Source organism: Dasypus novemcinctus, chromosome 18, assembly GCF_030445035.2.
Source record: "Dasypus novemcinctus isolate mDasNov1 chromosome 18, mDasNov1.1.hap2, whole genome shotgun sequence".
NCBI classification, from domain to species: Eukaryota; Metazoa; Chordata; class Mammalia; order Cingulata; family Dasypodidae; genus Dasypus; species Dasypus novemcinctus.
Window position 1 is genome coordinate 853,274 of NC_080690.1, and position 17,696 is coordinate 870,969.

The following is a 17,696-nucleotide window of genomic DNA, read 5'->3' on the forward strand; positions in this document are numbered from 1 at the left end:
TTGCTTTGCTAATGGCTAATCACGTTGCGCATCTTTTCCTATGTTTACTGGCCGTTTGTGTGTCTTTGGAGAAATGTGTACTCAAGCCCTTCCCCTTTTCACTTGCGTTGATTGCTGTAGTTGTCGAGTTGTAGGAGTTCTTTCTGTGTTCTCGATAATAAACCTCTGTCTGACATATTGTTTCCAGATACTTTGTCCCATTCTGCATTCAGCAGGGGGAGTTTTCCTTTGTCTTGTGGTAGGGTACTGGAGGAGGAGCTTGTTCCTGAGAGAACAAGTGGCATAGAACTCCGGATGCTTACTAAAGTGGGATGCATACTTAGAACAATAATATTTTCCCTGTTCCCCTGACATTCACAGTGATTTTCTAAATCTGCTTCACTTATCTCTCTACTCAATTTTGATTTTTAAAGATTTATTTTTTATTTATTCCTCCCCCCCGCAGTTGTCTGCTGTCTGCGTCCATTCGCTGTGTGTTCTTCTGTGACCGCTTTTAGCCCTATCAGGGGCACTGGGAATCTGTGTTTCTTTCTGTTGCGTCATTTTGTTGTGTCTGGCGCCATTCCTGGGCAGGCTGCACTTTCTTTCGCCCTGGGCGGCTCTCCTTACTGGGCACGCTCCTTGCGCGTGGGGCTTCCCCATGTGGGGGACACCCCTGCGTGGCACGGCACTCCTTGCGCGCATCAGCACTGCGTATGGGCCAGCTGCACACGGGTCAAGGAGGCCCGGGGCTTGAACCGCGGACCTCCCATGTGGTAGACGGACGCCCTAACCACTGGGCCAAGCCCGCTTCCCTCTCTCTACTCATTTAATCACCCTTTGAACAGCTGTTTCTCAGTGACCTGAAAGCAAGTATTCCCCTGCTGTGTGTGGATAGGACATGTGACTGAGCAAAGTGAAACATATTTACAGTCTTGTTTTTTTACAGTAAAAGCTTGCTGTCCCCAGTCCTTTGTCATATGGCTTCTTGTGTTGTGGTGAAATGCCTGAAGCCGTTCTGATTCATGATGCTTTGTAGTGAGATTTTAGGATTTTCAAATAATCTGGTAGTCCTGAATTTCAGTGTTACTTGTTAGTGTTTGGATTTGAGTTTTTTACATTGTTTAGTGTTTGTAGCTCTTTCAATGGGATTACTTTAAAAAAAATTCAACTCAGAAGTTTTCTGGAGAATATCAGATAGTAAATATTTTTTGGCCACGTATTCTCTGTTGGAACTGCTCAACTTTGACATTATAGCACGAAAACAACCATAGACTTGATGAAATTGAATTAACCGGACTGCCTTCTAGTAAAACTATTTATGGACACTGAAATTTGAATTCCATAAAATTTCCACATCAAAATAGTCTTCTAAAAACACTTCTTAGATTTTGGGCGGTATGAAAATGAGCAGTGGATTGGATGTGGACTGTAAGCCTCAGCTAACTCTTGTCGTAGTACATCAAGTTTGGAATTGCTTGAATTTATTTTTGTCCCTCAAGTTTCTTTAAGACAGCTCTGAAACTAGCCAACATTGTTTCTTTTTTCTACATAATGTGGTCTGTAGTGTTCTGAAGACTTAGATTATTTGTCCATCTAATTTCCTTTACTTTTTTGGTCTTTTATTCTCTTCATCTATTGATATATCATTCTTCTGTTTTCCAGCAAAATTATTGTTTTCTAAATGTTTGTCACTTGAAGGCATTTTAGGTGAAAAAGATGTTTTGGTCTAATGGGTCTAATTGCATTCTGAATAGGAAGCGTTTTCACCATAGGTGTTTTGATTGGAACAGAAGAAACTGAATTTTTACTTAAGTAAAAAGTCCTAATGTATTAAGCTTCCTAGCAACAGTATTGCTGGTGTGATAGCTTGAGGAGTTAATTTTGAGTTAAATGAGAACTGAACACTTTGCTGCAAAATAATGTAAGTGAACTGTTTATGATGAATGGGCTGCTTGTGACAGATGAAGTGTACTGTTCAGTAAAAATGTGTTGAGCTCAGGCTTCTGTGGCAAGTGCTTGGCAGTACCTCAAGTCTGTGGAAGACAGGGAGGAGATGACTTCTCCTCTCAGCATTCCAAGTGCTTAGTTCCAGGTAATTAATGTGGCTTCTTTTCACCCTTTTATTGTAGTAACAAATAGACATCTCAGAATTTATTTTAATCATGTTTACGTGTACAGCTCATTAGTATTCACTTCTTTTACAATATTGTGCTACCATCACCAATATCCATTGCCCCAACTTTTTCACCACCTCAGACAGAAACTCTGCACCCAACAGGCAATATAGCTCCCTCCTCCAGCCCTGGTAACCTGGGATGTTTTTAATTGGTAGGATTGTAACTAGTTTATAAGTTTCTTTTTTTTTTTTTTTTTAATGAAAAGTTAATACTTTAAAAGGAAACCACCTGAAATTATTCAGTCATTGATTAAAATATTTTTATATTATTTGGTGTTTACTGTCTTACAAAGAAGAGCTTGTCATACTGCATATAAAACTGGCCATTTATTAATTTATTTTTTTAAAATTTATTTTTATTTTTATTTCTTTTAAAGGTTTGTTTGTTTCTCCCCGCCACCCGTTGTTTGTACTTGCTGAGTCTTTTGTCTTTCTTGTTTCTTTAGGAGGCACTGGGAACTAAATCCAGAACCTCTGATATAGGAGGGAGGCGTCTAATTGCTTGAGCCACCTTCGTTCCCTGCTTGTGCCTCTCGTTGTGTGTCTCTTGTTGCAATCATCTTACCGCATCAGCCTGCTGCATCTGCCGGTTGTGTCAGCTTGCTGTCTTGTTCGTCCTCTTTAAGAGGCGCTGGGAAACTCTGCTGCCTGCTTTGTTTTGTCTCCCATCATGACCTTCCTCTTGTGTCTCTTGTTGTGTCAGCTTGCCGTCCTCTCCAGGAGGTACTGGGAACTGAACTAGGGACCTCCCATGTGGTAGGTGGGAGTCAATTGCTTTAGCCACATCCGCTTCCCATTTTTATTTTTGAAAGATGCTTAGATTACATAAATGATACATAAAAAATGTAGGGGATTCCCATATGTCCCACTCCCTGCCCCTCCCACATTTCCCCACATTAACAACATACTTCATTAGTGTGGTACATTTGTTATAATTGGTGAACACATATTGGAGCATTGCTACTAAGTGTGGATTATAGTTTACATTATAGTTTATACTCTGTCCTGTGCAATTTTGTGAGTTATGACTAGATATATAATCACCTGTATCTGTAATTGCATTGTCATTCAGGACAATTCCAGTGTCCTGAAAATGCCCTATATTACACCTATGTTTCCCCTTTCCCTCCCCTCAGAACCCTCAGTGGCCACTGTCTCCACATCTATGATAAAAGTTCTTCCATTGCTAGATTAACAATAAGTCTACTCTAGTCCATTGTTCATTCTCCAAACCTGAGGATTCTGGGATGGTGATGCCCCACTCTGCCTCAAATTGAGAGGGGGCTTAGATCCCATGGGACAGATGGATGGGACTAACTTGCTTGCAGTTGCAGACTCTCTCTGTTCCTTGGGATGGTTGTTGTCCATCATCATGTCCTTGTTAGTTGTCCTGGGTTAGTCCAGTGAACTGGAGAGTAGGTGTTGCAACTCTGAGATTCAGGGCCCAACTGTCACATGGACAGCCCAAAGATTTGAATCTCTTAGACATGGGAAGCGGCTGTGGCTCAATCAGTGGGGCTCCCATCTACCATATGGGAGGCTCTGGGGTTGTGTCCCAGGGCCTCCTTGTGACGGCAGAGCTGGCCCTTGCGCCGTGGAGAGCCGATGGTCTGTGCACCACGGAAAGCTGACGGCCCGTGCGCCATGGAGAGCTGGTGCAACAAGATGACGCAACAAAAGGGAGACAAGCAGATACAGAAAAAATATGCAGCAAATGTACACAGAGAAGAGACAGCAAAAGAAAAGGAACACTCTTTGGGGGTGGGGTGGGGGGGTAACTAAATAAATAAATCTTAGAAAAAATCTATTAGACATAAACCTATCAACTCTAGTACTAAGTATAGGTTAAAATATAAGGGACAGAAGAGCTATGTGTAGGGAAACCATAACTGAGGCCGACTCTGTCACATAAATTCTAAAGTAGGGTCCACTGGCAGGGCACCAAAATCCTGAGCTGTCTGCCCTGCCTGTAGTGTCTGGATGTCTCCAGAGCCCTCAGGAACCTCGCTACTTGAGGCATTATTTACTGTGGCAGTTAATGCGGTATCCTGCTGAGATGTGCATAAGCATAACCTCTGAAATGACCTCCCAACTCACTTTGAAGTCTCTTAGTCATATAAACTCATTTGTCTTCACCCTTTCCACCTTTTGGTCAAGGCCTTTTTGCAGGTACATTGTTAATTGGTGCTTGGTAATAATCCCTTGGTGGCAGGGAGGCTCATCCTCGGGAGTCATGTCCCATGCTTGGGGAAGGTAGTGTGTTTATAAGGAGGTATGGGGGATTGAACTGAGACCTTGTATGTGGAAAGCAGGTGCTCGACCACTGAGCTACATCTGTTTCCTTTCAGAAATATATATATGTTTATATAGATTCACCAACTTTGCCAACATTTGCTTCTTTTGCTCTTTTCTGTGTGTGACTGTGACTCTGTGTAGATGTGTGTGTGTCTATTGTTCATGTGTGTGTAGCCATTTTGTTTGTAGGTATATTTGTTTAAAGTATTTTTTAAAAAAAATTGGTTCACCTATTGTTTTATTTTGGTAACATGCACAAAACATAAATTGACCATTGTGCCTTTTTTTTTTAAAGGTATTGGGGGCCAGGTTTCGAACCCAGGACCTCTTACGTGGGAAGTTGGTGCTCAACCACTGAGTCACATTGGCTCCCCTGAGTTGTTTTTTTTTTGGTTGTTTTGCTTGTTTTTGTTTTGTAGGAGGCATCAGGAACTGACCCTGTGATCGCTTATGTGGGAGGCAGGTGCTCAACTGCTTGAGCCATATCTGCTCCTAATACATGTTTTAAAAATGTACAGTGTGTGCCCCTTAAGCAATGAAATCCACATACCTAAGTTTTGTAAAATGCATGCTAATGTAATAGAAGAGCAGGGTTGTACATTTCTTTTTTAAAGATTTATTTATTCCCTCTCCCTCCATTGTCTGCTCTCTGTGTCCATTCACTGTGTGTTCTTCTGTGTCTGCTTGTATTCTCATTAGGTGGCTCCAGGAACTGATCCTGGGACCTTCTGGAGTGGGAGGGAGGTGATCATTCTCTTGCTCCACCTCAGCTCCCTGGTCTGCTGTGTCTATAATTGTCTCTCCTCTGTGTTTCTTTTTGTTGCATCATCTTGTTGTGCCAGCTCTCTGTATGGGCCAGCGCTCCTGTGTGGGGCAGCACTCTGTGTGGGCCAGCTCACCACATGGGCCAGCTTGCCTTTTACCAGGAGGCCCTGGGTATCGAACCCTGGACCTCCTGTATGGTAGACGGGCACCCAGTTGCTTGAGCCACATCTGCTTCCCAAGTAGTATACATTTTGAAGAAGAAAAATGATCAAATTTTGTTTTGATTATACTTTTAAAAGTGCAATAGTGAAATCATTTTGGGACATTTCGTTTGTTTTCTTTTGGCCACCATCACATTCCGTCAGCCACCCCCAGCGCTGGCGTGGCTCTGAGCAGGAAGGTGTGCTGTGCTCATGGGACTCGGGCACTCCATCCCGGGAGGGCACGGTCTGAGGTGGCGGGCATTGCGTCTGCGTGGTGCAGCTTTGACTTGATGTGACTGGATGGATGTGCATTTCCTGTATTCATCGCAGCTTTCTAGTATGCACGATTGTTTTTCTTCGGTGAAATTTGTAACGGCAAAGCTTATAAAGAGTAAAAGCACTTGTTCCAAATGCCTGGTAGGTGGATTCTGACAACCACGAGCAGTTCCCTCTATGGTAGGAAGCATTCCCACCGCCCAGGGGGCCCTGTTGCCCTGGGCTACCCCTGTCCCCCAGATCCATGGATCTGCTTTTGGTAGTCATAATTTTTGTTTTCTGTAGAATTTCACTAAGTGAAATTTCACAGGATGCACTGTTTTGTGTCTGACGTTGCCCTCTGAGCGTGATTTATTTTTTAAATTGAAGTAAAATTCACATGAAACTCCTCACTACTTTAACCATTTTAATGCCCGTAGATCGTGGCCTTTGGTGCATTCACTGTCGCCTGACCATGGACACATGGAGCTGTTGTCCTTGTTCCTTCCCCAGCTCCTGACCATATCTCATCTGCTTCCTGCCTCCTGAATTTACCTTTTCTGGACATTTCATAGAAATGGAATCATATGAGATGTGGCCTTCTGGTTCTGACTTTTTTTCTTGTTGTTACTTTGTTTGATGTTTTCAGGGTTCATCCACATAGACCATGTGTCAGATCTGAATTTTTTTTATGAGTGAATAACATTTCTTTGTATAGACCACACTTTGTCCATCTACCTGTTGATGAATATTTGAGTTGTTTCTACCTTTAGTATTATGGATAATGCTGCTGTGAACATTCGAGTCAAGTTTTTGTTCCAGTCCCTCTTTTCAGTTCTTTCACATATATGTCTAGGAGTGGAATTGCTGGGACGTATTGTCACTGTATATTTACCTTTTTGAGGAACCACCAAACTGTTTTCCACAGTGGCTGCAGCATTTTATATCCAGGTCAGAATACACAACCACAGTTTTCTGAGAATAAGGTCCGCTTTGCCGCCTGTGACGGGAAGGCGGAGGGGACGGTTAAGTTGCCCCAGTACTCTCCTGCCACATGCAGCAGCATTCTTCATTCAGTGTTCCCCTGGTTTCAGAAGGTTTTTTAAGAAGTTCACTCAGACAGTGCCTGCTGGTGTTCCTGCTGCCTTCGGGGAGGGCTAGAGGCAGTTCCCTACTCTGCCATTGGTGGGTCTCCACCTGACGGGCCGTGGCGTGCTGGGGTGCTCCTCGTCACGGCCCTCTCTTGCTGCTGGCTCTGAGCTGTGCACAGCACCTCCGCGTGGAGCCGTCTGAAGGGCTCGTAGCGGAGGTCAACTGCTGAGAGTGCTGTGCCGCCCAGTGCCTTTTTCTAAGAAGCCTGATAAAGAAGTTCACATTTGTGAGTTGCGAAGGGAAAACCGCCTGGGTTTGATAGAGCCTGTTACTTTGGTGAAGGAAGGGTGTCCCAGAGCTCCAGATGCGTGGGCCACGGATGTGAGATATGCGTCTGGGCCTCAAGGCTCTTGTGCCCATGGGTGGGCAGGAGCTCGGATGCCCGGCGGAGCGCAGGACCTGCGGCTTGTCTGCTGCCCTCCTCCTCCCTTGACAGGGACCTGGTGGACGCGTGCTCTTGACCTTGGGCCTGTGGCCTGCTCTTGAGGCTGTGATGGTCTTATTCCAGAGGAAAACCTCGACCTCGCTTCCGGGCCCTTTGCAGTCCCTTCTGCACTGAATTGATTTTCATTATGGAAGAGACTGCTGCCTGCCGGGCGCTGTCCAGTGTGCTCTGCAGAGACGACAGCCTCCGAGGCCGCGTGCTTCTGGGAGCGCAGGGAGGCCAGGGAGCTCGCCCCCGTCAACACCCCCCAGTGAATTCTCTCTGCATGTCCACTCACCTGAACTGTCTTTCCAGTCACATGTTCTGTGGTCGGTCGGTTGACCAGTCGTCCCTCCCTTCCAGGAAAGAAGTCTGTTTTGTTAGCAGATGCCCTCCAGTACCCACTACACTGCTGAGAGCTTCTCCTCTCTCCTCCTCTCTCCTCCTCTCTCCTCTTATCATGTTATTATTTTTTTAGAGATTTTTCCCTAGTCTGTTTACTCACTTTATTTATTTATCCTCCCTCCCCCAGATGGTTCCTTCATCTGTCTGCTCATTGTTTTGCTGGCCTTCTCCAGCAGGCACCGGGAACTGACCCAGGACCCCCCCACATGGGAGGCGAGTGCCAAACAGCCTGAATCACATCCGCTTCCCTGAATGTCTTATTTTTTTTTTATTCCATTGCATTATTTTTTAAATTGAAGTTAATAGGTCACAAGGAATGTTACATTAAAAAACATAAAAAACATAAGAGGTTTCCATATGACCCACTCCCCACCCTCCACCACATCATTTTTGTAAATTGTATGTTTTTGAAGATATATATGTGAAAAAAAAAGTTACATTAAAAAATATAAGAGGTTCCTATATACCCTCCCCCCACTCTTCCCACACCAACAACCTCCCTCCTCACTGGGGCACACTCATTGCACTTGGTGAACACATCGTGGGCCGTTGCTGCACTTCACAGATAATAGTTCATCCTGTATTTCACACTCTCCCCCAGTCCATTCAGTGGGTTATGACAGGATATATATAGTTTCCCTGAATATCTTTTGACTACTTTGTATTGTTTAAGTATTTTCCCATTTATGCTCTTATTCTTGAAAAGATGCTTTGTGCTCTTATATTTGTGGCAAAACTCACACACACCACACCTCTGTTGCCTCCTGGCTGTTAGCCATCCTCTTTGAAGAGCCCCCACATGTGGCAGGGAGCTGGCCGGGAGCACGTGGTCCTGGGTGATGCCGTTGCCAGCGATTTGCAGGGGCTTGGCTGTTACGGCTGTCGTCTTTAAATGTAGAGGATGCTCTTTATTGCGTTGATTAGAGCTCCAACTTAGCTGTAAATTACCTTTAGAGTTTTTGAGGAGACCTTACTATGGAAATGGGTGCTGTCCTTGGGATTTCTGCTGCGATTTTAAGTTGGAAGCAGTTTGTTATAAATGTGCAGTACTTACCTTGAAACGTAATGACCTTATTTCCTGTTTTGAAATGCCTATGTCAGCAAACTCAATCAAAGTTTGATTGTAAAGGAATAATTTCCAACCACTAGTGAAGTAGACTGTCTAAAATGTGTGATTTAGATGTTGAGAGTTTCTCTATCCGCAGCAGAGTGGACGAGGGCCGCTTCCTTTTAGGAAGGCTTCACGGGGACAGTACTGGAAAGTAGTGAGGGTAGAAGACCTAATTTTTAGAAATTGTCAGAGTATTTTTGATTGAATAAAGTAGATGACGGTGTCCTCATCTATGGATCTCATTGCCTTTGTGTTACTAAGAGAAAGGCGCCCAGAATCCGGATCTCCTAGTGAGGGGTGGTGGCTCCACCGCTACGGTGGCCTCAGGGTTGGTGGCCGGAAGCCACACGTGCTCCTCCTCACTGCAGACGGAGGTGGGTCTGTGAGTCTCAGAAATTTGGATACATTTGAAAGGAATCTGTAGGGATTTATTGCAAATCGTTGTCCAAGCTTTACGTCCTAGGTTACAAAAGAACAGTCATACATATAATTGAATATTTTTATTTCTAGACTTTACTGAGGCATGTATTTGAGATCATAAATTTCACCCTTTTAAAGTCTATAATTCAGTGATTTTTTTTTACCCAGTTTACTGAGTTGTGAAACCATCATTAAAATTCAGTTTTAAAAAAAAGATTTATTTATTTATTTATTTCTCTCCCCTCCCCCTGCCCTGGTTGTCTGTTCTCTGTGTCTATTTGCTGCGTCGTCTTTGTCCGCTTCTGTTGTCGTCAGCGGCACGGGAATCTGTGTTTCTTTTTGTTGCGTCATCTTGCTGCGTCAGCTCTCTATGTGTGCAACGCCATTCCTGGGCAGGCTACACATTTTTTGCCCTGGGTGGCTTTCCTTACGGGGCGCACTCCTCGCGCGTGGGGCTCCCCTACGCGGGGACACCCCTGTGTGGCACGGCACTCCTTGGGCGCATCAGCACTGCGCATGGGCCAGCTCCACACGGGTCAAGGAGGCCCGGGGTTTGAATGCGGACCTCCCATGTGGTAGACGGACACCCTATCCACTGGGCCAAGTCTGCTTCCCAAAATCCAGTTTTAAAGCATTTTTGTCACCACACTAAGATCCCTCACACGCATTTATAGTGCCTGGGCCCAGCCCCAGGCAACCACAAATTACTTTCTGGCTGAAATAGATTTGTCTTTCTTTTTTTCAGGAGGTACTGTGGATCGAAGGACCTTATACATGGGAAGCAGATACTCAGGCACTGAGCTGAGCTACATCTGCTCCCCAATGAGAGTTGTTTTTTTTTTTTTTTTTAAAGGGGTACCAGAGATTGAACCCAGATCTCATACCTGGGAAGCAGGCTCTCAACCACGTGAACTACACCTGCTCTCCAGATAATTAACTTTTTTTTTTAGGTACTGGGTTTGAATTTGAGACCTTGTGTGTGGGAAGCTGGTGCTCAACCACTGAGCCACACTGGCTCCCCTGAGTTGTTTTGTTTTTGTTTTTAGGCACCAGAAACCGAACCCAGGACCTCCCATATGGGAAGCAGAGACTCAACTGCTGGAGCCACATCTGCTTCCCAGGTGATTAACTTGTAGAAATCAAAATCCTTAAGCCAGTTTGAAAGCAGCTATATCTTGTCCACGTAGCCGTATGGGCAGCAGTGAAGATACACTGCTTCTTTGCTCGACTGACTTTGGCTTCTCACAGAGCAAGACACTGGCAAATGTTTTCTGTGAAGCACCAGACAAGAAATATTTTGGGCTTTGTGGGCCCAATTGCAGTACTCAGTTCTGTCCTTGAAGCATGAGAGCATGGTGGACACAGGGAAATGGGCGAGGGTGAAGTGGACGCGGAGAGGGTGAGGACATAGTGGACACAAGGAAATTGGCGAGGGCGTAGTAGACACCAGGAAACGGGTGAGGCTGTGGCTGTGTCCCTGTAAAACCTAATTCACACAGTGGTGGCTTGTGGGCTCTGTCCTTGCCGCTGCAGTTAGAAGGGTGGTGGACCAGCTGGATGTCTTCAACCCCATGCTGTTTACATTTTAACTTGTCATTTGAGTGGCATGATGCACGTTTCTCAGTGATACTAAATGGGGTAAAGTGGGGTGATATCTGGAGAGAGAACTACAATTTAGAATGCGGTCACAGTTGAGAGAAATTGAGAATTTAGGAGTGCATGTTGTTAGTAAGTTTTAGAATGTTAATCATAAGAAATCATAAGAAAGGGTTTGGGATTTGTAGGGTCCTAAGCAAGCACTCATCAGCTATAAATATTAAAGGAGGCCCTTTGGGATTTAAAATAAAACTTCATCTTTTAAATACTGACCAGTCAAATTTAGGTGAGAAGATCAGCTCCTTGGTGACCTGCTAGGTGTGGGCCTCGTTTGGTCTTTCCTGGCTGTGCATGGCAGACTTGGGCACGTCTTCCAGCCTGCTGGACTCAGTTCTTGCCTCTGCCTGAGCCTTTTGTCTGCTTTTTTACAAAATGGAAAAATTGGAGCACGCTGCTGAGATGTGTGTGCGAGGTTGTGTGAGATGGGTTGTGGAGGGAGGCTGAAGGGACGTGAGCCCGGGCGCACGAGGGTCCCCATCTACCCCCATTCCGTGGACTTTGTTTCTCGTTCCCTAACCTGGCATTTGGGTCTCGAGGGCACTCTGAGAGCATCAGTGACGGTGAGGACTGACTGCTGCTGCGCTGTGCTTGGGGCTGGGGTTGCCTCTTTTCTTTCTGCAGTTTCGGGAGATTGAGCCTGGTTTTGGTAGTCGGAGGGGGTGGGTTGTGTGCTGTAGAACTGAGGCATGATCTGAAATTGTCTGGGACTTCTTTGGGGGCAGAATTTAGTTATAATCTGTGCTAGTTCAGATGATTTTGCTTCTTCCTTGTGGTGGATGACTTGTCTCTAAGCTACAGAGGAAGCCCAGGGAAGAGATGAAGTGATGAACTTGGTGAGTTTATGTCCACCTCACATTTCAAGAAAATTCCATCATTGGTCATTCTGGGTACCTTCCCTGATTTTCTACCTGTCCCCAACCAACTCTTTAGGGTTATGTGTGTACTTTTAGGACCTTAGCCATCCTTCTTAAGACCCTCCCTGATTTCCATGTCTAAAAGGTAGAAACAGTAGGAAAACTTGTTTTCTGTCAACAAAATAAGAGGGCAGTATCTTACTGTTAATCAGTGAATTAGGGCTAAATTATGTAGAGTCAAGATTGCAAGAAATAAAGATACACAAAGGTGGTCTAAAAAATAAGTTTAATAAGGAAACTTCATTGTCCCTTAATGTTTATAGTAAGTGTGAGTTTGAAAAACAATTTGTAACAGTGAGGTTTGTGGGTGAATTTCTTAGGTATGTGAATTTAAACTGATTAAAAGTAAGTTTATGGCGTGCCCGTTTTGTGGACACTGGCTTCAGGGGTTTTCGGGCAGTAGGGAACTGAAATTGGGTAGGCTGGCTCAGCGCCATGTCAGTCTTCCTGTGGTGTTTGTCTGGGATCGAAGGTGATCACAGGATACAAGATTTTGTCGTTACATTACTGAGGAAAACAAGAATGGAGCCAGAATTATTCTGCCTTACTGTCAACCATTTGCTTTCCCTGGAGCAGCAAGGGAAGCACCATGCAGTTGACAAATGCAGAAATGTTTACTTCTCCTGAGCCAGGTGCTTCACATTGAAGCATGAGGCACTGTAAAAGCTCCAGGCAGCGCCAGAGCTCGGAGCTGGGCACTGGGCCCTCCAGCCTGGCTCTGCCCTGTCTGTGCCTCTCAGCGTGCTGCCTGCGCTCACTTTCAGTCGTGATGAACCAGCTCTTGAGGTTTTCTCAAGCTCCTGAGGGCTGCACATGCCTCAGTGCGATCAATGACACGCTCCCTCTCCCCCTTCCCCGAGTGCTGAAGCATGTAGAAGGCAAGCGTGTGCATGTGCACATATTTTTAAATAACCTTTGGAAGGTGTATTAGTCAGCCAAAGGGGTGCTGATGCAAAAAACCAGAAGCCTGTTGGTTTTCATACAGGGTATTTATTTGGGCTAGGAGCTTACAGATACCAGGCCATAAAGCCTAAGTTACTTCCCTCACCAAAGTCTATTTCCACATGTTTGGAGCAAGATGTTTGCTGATGTCTGCCAGGGTTCAGGCTTCCTATTTTTCTGTGGACTCAGCTCCTCTGTTCTCTCCACAAGGTCAGCTGTAGACTATGAGGCTCTCTAGGCTTTGCCTCTCTCCACAAGGTCTCTCTCCCCAAGGCTCCAGCTTAAGCATCAAACTCCAGCATCAAAACTCCAACATTAAAAGCTCTCAACTCTGTCCTTTGCCTGCCTTTTACCCAACCGGGGGGGTAGGGACTCAACACCCTAATGATATGGCCCAATCAAAGCCCTAATCATAACTCAGTCATGCCCAGGTATAGACTAGATTACAAACATTATCCAGTATCTGTTTTTGGAATCCATAACCATATCAAACTGGTACAGAAGAATTCTTGTTTTCACCACCCTGTTATGCCTGCCTTCTCTCTACTAGTGTGTGTCTGTCCTTGGATTTTCTTTTCATTTGCTGATTTGAAGTAGCAAAGAATGAAATGAATGAGCACATGATGGATACCAGCTGCTAACAAGAGCTCAGTCAGATGGTTCTGATGGGCAAATAAGAAAGGCAGCGGGCAGCTTATGCCTGGGGTGTGCAGGTGTGCTCTCGCAGAAGCATGCCCCAGGCAGGCAGGGGGGACCACTTCACTTCCGTCGTTTGTGTTCGTGGCTGTTGAACGTGGAGCTTGCCGTGTCATCCCCAGTGGTCTCCTGTGGAGTGAGGAGACGACCAGTACAGCTGTGACTTTAGGATACTGTAAATACTCCAGAGCAGTTTAGCTCCTCTCTTTTTTTAAATTTTGAGGCAGTACCGGGGATTGAGCCTGGAACTTCTTTTGGGAGCAGGTGCTCAACCATTGAACTACATCTGCTCCCCTTAGCTTCTCTTTTTAATGTTAAATTCACTGAATAGGTGCAGTTAAACACTTGCTTTTAATAAGAAGGCATACTTGAAAATTATTTGGAAGATGTTTTATTTATCTGTCTATTTATTTTTCACACACACACCTGTTAGAAAGAAAGCTGTACCTGTAACAAAACAAAAGCTCACGCTCTTGTGCAGGAGAAAAGAATTGTATTAATGATCTTGCAAGAGCGGGTACTCAACCTGGATAATACGGCTGGAGCACCAAACAACAAGAAACAGTGATATTTATAATCTAAACCTAACATGTGGGTCCCTCCCCTGTTCTCCATTGATTGGGTACTTCAGGAGTTACAGCCTATCCGAGAGAGCTAACTAACTTACGCAGTTCCCACTCTGATTTCCCGCTCCCATTCCCCGCTCCCGGGTTCCCTGCACTCCGGCTGGCTGGGCAGGCTCAGCACTGCTTTCACCCCTGGTGTGCTTTTCAAATTTGGTACCGCTTTCACTACTGCCCCCTCCCCGCCCAGCACTCACCATTGGCCCTCTCTCGTTTTGGTGCCACTTTTCAAATTCTTGGCTTGCCAAAGCTGCTGGAACCCCTACCCTCCCTCCCTCCAACAGAATAGCAGGCTTCGGTTTCCCTTTGTGAAAATTAAACTTAAGCCTTTCCCACACAACCCCCCCCCCTCCATTGTCTGCTCTCTGTGTCCATTCGCTGTGTGTTCTTCTGTGTCTGCCTGTATTCACATTAGGCAGCTCCAGGAACTGACCCTGGGACCTTTCGGAGTGGGAGAGAGACCATCATTCTCTTGCGCCACCTCAGCTCCCTGGTCTGCTGCGTCTCTTATTGTCTCTCCTCTGTGTCTCTTTTTGTTGCGTCACCTTGCTTGCCAGCTCTCCATGTGGGCCAGCATGTTGCATGCGCCAGCACTTCTGCGTGGGGCAGTATTCTGCACAGGCCAGCATTCAGCGTGGGCCAGCTTGCCACATGGGCCGGCTTGCCCTCACCAGGAGGCCCTGGGCATCAAACCCTGGACCTCCTATATGGTAGACCGGAGCCCAACTGCTTGAGCCACATCCATTTCCCTGGAAGATGTTTTTGTGTTGGTGTAAGCTATAAGACTTACAGTTTTTTTAAAAAAAGATTTATTTTTCCCCACCCCCTCATTGCTTTGCATTTGCTGTGTCTCTTTGTCATGTGCTGGTCTTTTTTAGGAGCCATGGGAACTGAATGCCGGACCTCTGATGTGGGTGGGAGGTGCCTAATTTCTTGATCCACCTCCATTCCCCACTTTGTTGTGTTTCTTATTGTGGTTTTTCTCGTGTCTCTTGTTGTGTCGTGTTGCTGTGTCAGCTTGCTGTGCCTGTCTGTTGCACCAGCGTGCTGTCTTGCTCATCTTCTTTAGGAGGCACCAGGAACTGAACCTGGGACCTCCTGCGTAGTAGGTGGGAGCTCAGTTGCTTGAGCCACATTCACTTCCCCAAGTTTTAATTTCAACTTTTGTTTTGAGGGATTATGTAGTATGATAGACTTTTTTTTTTTTTTAAGATAATGGAGATTTATGTAGATCCTTTAGTAGGTTTGCTTATGCCAAGATGTTTTTTTTAAAAAGATTTATTTTTTATTTATTTCTCTCTCCCCCCCCCCTGCTGTTCTCTGTAACCGCTTCTCTTCTTTTCAGCAGCACCAGGAATCTGTGTTTCTTTTTGTTGCATCATTTACTGTGTCAGCTCTCTGTGTGTGCGGCGCCATTCTTGGGCAGGCTGCACTTTCTTTTGCGCTGGGTGGCTCTCCTTATGGGGCGCACTCCTTGCGCGTGGGGCTCCCCTATGTGGGGGACAGCCCTGTGTGGCATGGCACTCCTTGTGTGCATCAGCACTGCACATGGGCCAGCTGCACATGGGTTAAGGAAGCTCTGGGTTTGAACTGCAGACCTCTCATGTGGTAGATGGACGCCCTAACCACTCGGCCAAGTCCGCTTCCCTATGCCAAGATTTTGAAATGCTTTGATGTGATGGTATGAATCCTGATAGGTCTTGGAAGTTTTTTCTTCACATTTAGTCTTTTTTTTTTTCTATTTAAAAAAAATTTCTTTAATGTTTATTTTTAAATTATCTTTTCTTAAAATTAATAGATCACAAAATATTACATTAAAATAATAAGAGGTTCCCATATACCCCACTCCCCATCCCCCCACCCCCATCAGTTTTTTAAATTGTATTTTATTGAAGATACATAGATCACAAAAAATATTACATTAAAAAAATATAAGAGGTTCCCATATACACCCTGCCCCTCCTCACCCTACTCCTCCTACCGCATTTGATATTAATTTGACTTGTCCATATTTTGATTTGTTCGTAGTTTAAAGGAAGTACTTGATTTTTTCATTAAGCTGTTTATGCTGGTTTGATGGTGGTGAAAGTCTTAAGGGGACTTCTTTGTGTGGTTTCTGGATGTGCACATACTGCCCCCTGAGTAAACGCATGCCCTGCTGGCTTCCGTGCGTTTCTTTGCCTGCTGTCTGCAAGGGCAAGTGTGGTGGTGCGGGGCGTGAGGCCTGGTCGGGGAAGAAGAGACGCGATCACGGTGCAGCTGGGCCAGGGCCCTTTCTGGTCGCCAAGAGGAGAGGCTAGGCTGGCCTTGGAAGGCGGGTTTGGGAGGTGGTGCTGGAGCTCCAGGTGGGTGTGCTCTGAGTCTTGGTGGTGGGTGAGGGGCGTTGCCCCCGGGAGGATGTGGACGGGCTGGGCACTGCAGTCTTAGTCCAGAGGCAAAGCGCAAGAGAACCTTAGCCTCACGCGCCTCCCTGCGGTTCTGGAAAGTGCCGTGAGCTCTGCGAGAGCAGGGACCCACTTGAAGGAAAGGGGCAGAGTTGGGGGAGATCTGAAGATCGGGGAGAGGGTGCTTTAGGATGACACCTGTGAAGGAAAGTGTCCTTGTTTTCCACTCCTCATAGAGAAGTTTTGTTTTCATTTATACAAGTAAAGAAAATTTTTCTGTTTAAAGAAAATACTGATATATATGGTTTAGACAGTGAGTGAGTGCTTATGGGACAGCTTAGAAACACCTAATACGCAAAGCTGGGCAGATGCTTTGGGTGGAGCAGAAGGGCACAGCATGTGAGGCTTTGCCAGCTTTTTTCCCCCTTTTCTTAATATGAAGTAGAATAGAAAACATCAGCATCCCACGTAGTGCTGGGCTGTAGTGAAAACTGTTCCTGACGATGGATGGTCAGAGAAGTGAGAGCTGCTCGCTTCAGTGGCCTTGCAGGGACTTCCCAACTCTTGAGATTCTGGCTTGCTTTGTTTATTCAGCAGAGTTTCATTGACTGCCTGCTGTGTACCAGCACTGGTCTAGATCCCAGGGTAAAGAAGGAAGGAACGTGCACAGCCCATCCTTAAGGAGAAAACCGTGCTGTCTTGCAGCCCTGACGTGGTGCAGGCTGCAGTCGTCCTTGGCGGCCTCGTCCTTGCTGTCCCAGCTGCCCTCTGCTCAGCGGAGCCCTGCCTGTTGACGCTGAGAGTGTGGGATATGGTTGCTGGGAGAATGTCTTCAGAAGGATGCTCTGAGACTCGGCACTGAGACGGAGTTCTCTGAGGAGGAAGGCGGGAGCCACGTGGGTGCAGGTCCACTTTTCTTGCAGAGCAACAACTAAGCTGTTTGGAACCTAAGGGGGGACGATGCCAATTAAAAAAAGAAGTCCTGCCACACTTAAATTTTTTTATTGACTAAATTTCCCATTTCAGCCACTTACATGTGTACAGTTCAGTGATATCAATTACAGCTACCATAACCACTGCCTCGTCCGTGACCAATACAGAGTGGAGGGTAGTGTCGGGGCTGGGGGTGAGCAGCGTGTGGATGAGGGAGCGGAGAGGGGAGAATGCTCTTGGAGCTGGTGGGAGGGCCCCTCTGGCTTTTAAAAAAAGATTTATTTATTTACCCACTCTTCCATTGTCCGCTCTCTGTCCATTTGCTGTGTGTTTTTCTGTGTCTGCTTGTCTTCTCACTAG

At 45.8% G+C, this 17,696-nt stretch overlaps 1 protein-coding gene across 5 annotated transcripts in view; it reads left to right on the top strand.

Annotated features, from left to right (window-relative positions):
• Nucleotides 1-17,696, top strand: part of ANKRD11 (ankyrin repeat domain containing 11) — a 250,617-nt gene that overhangs the window by 39,350 nt on the left and 193,571 nt on the right. The window contains exon 1 of one of the 5 annotated variants that reach the window (XM_058279559.2): nt 10,293-10,309. The exons of the other annotated variants lie outside the window; for them this stretch is intronic. The gene's annotated coding sequence lies outside the window, so the exon portion shown is untranslated. Of the gene's footprint in view, nt 1-10,292; nt 10,310-17,696 lie in introns of those variants that run through there. 5 annotated transcript variants of the gene reach the window in all.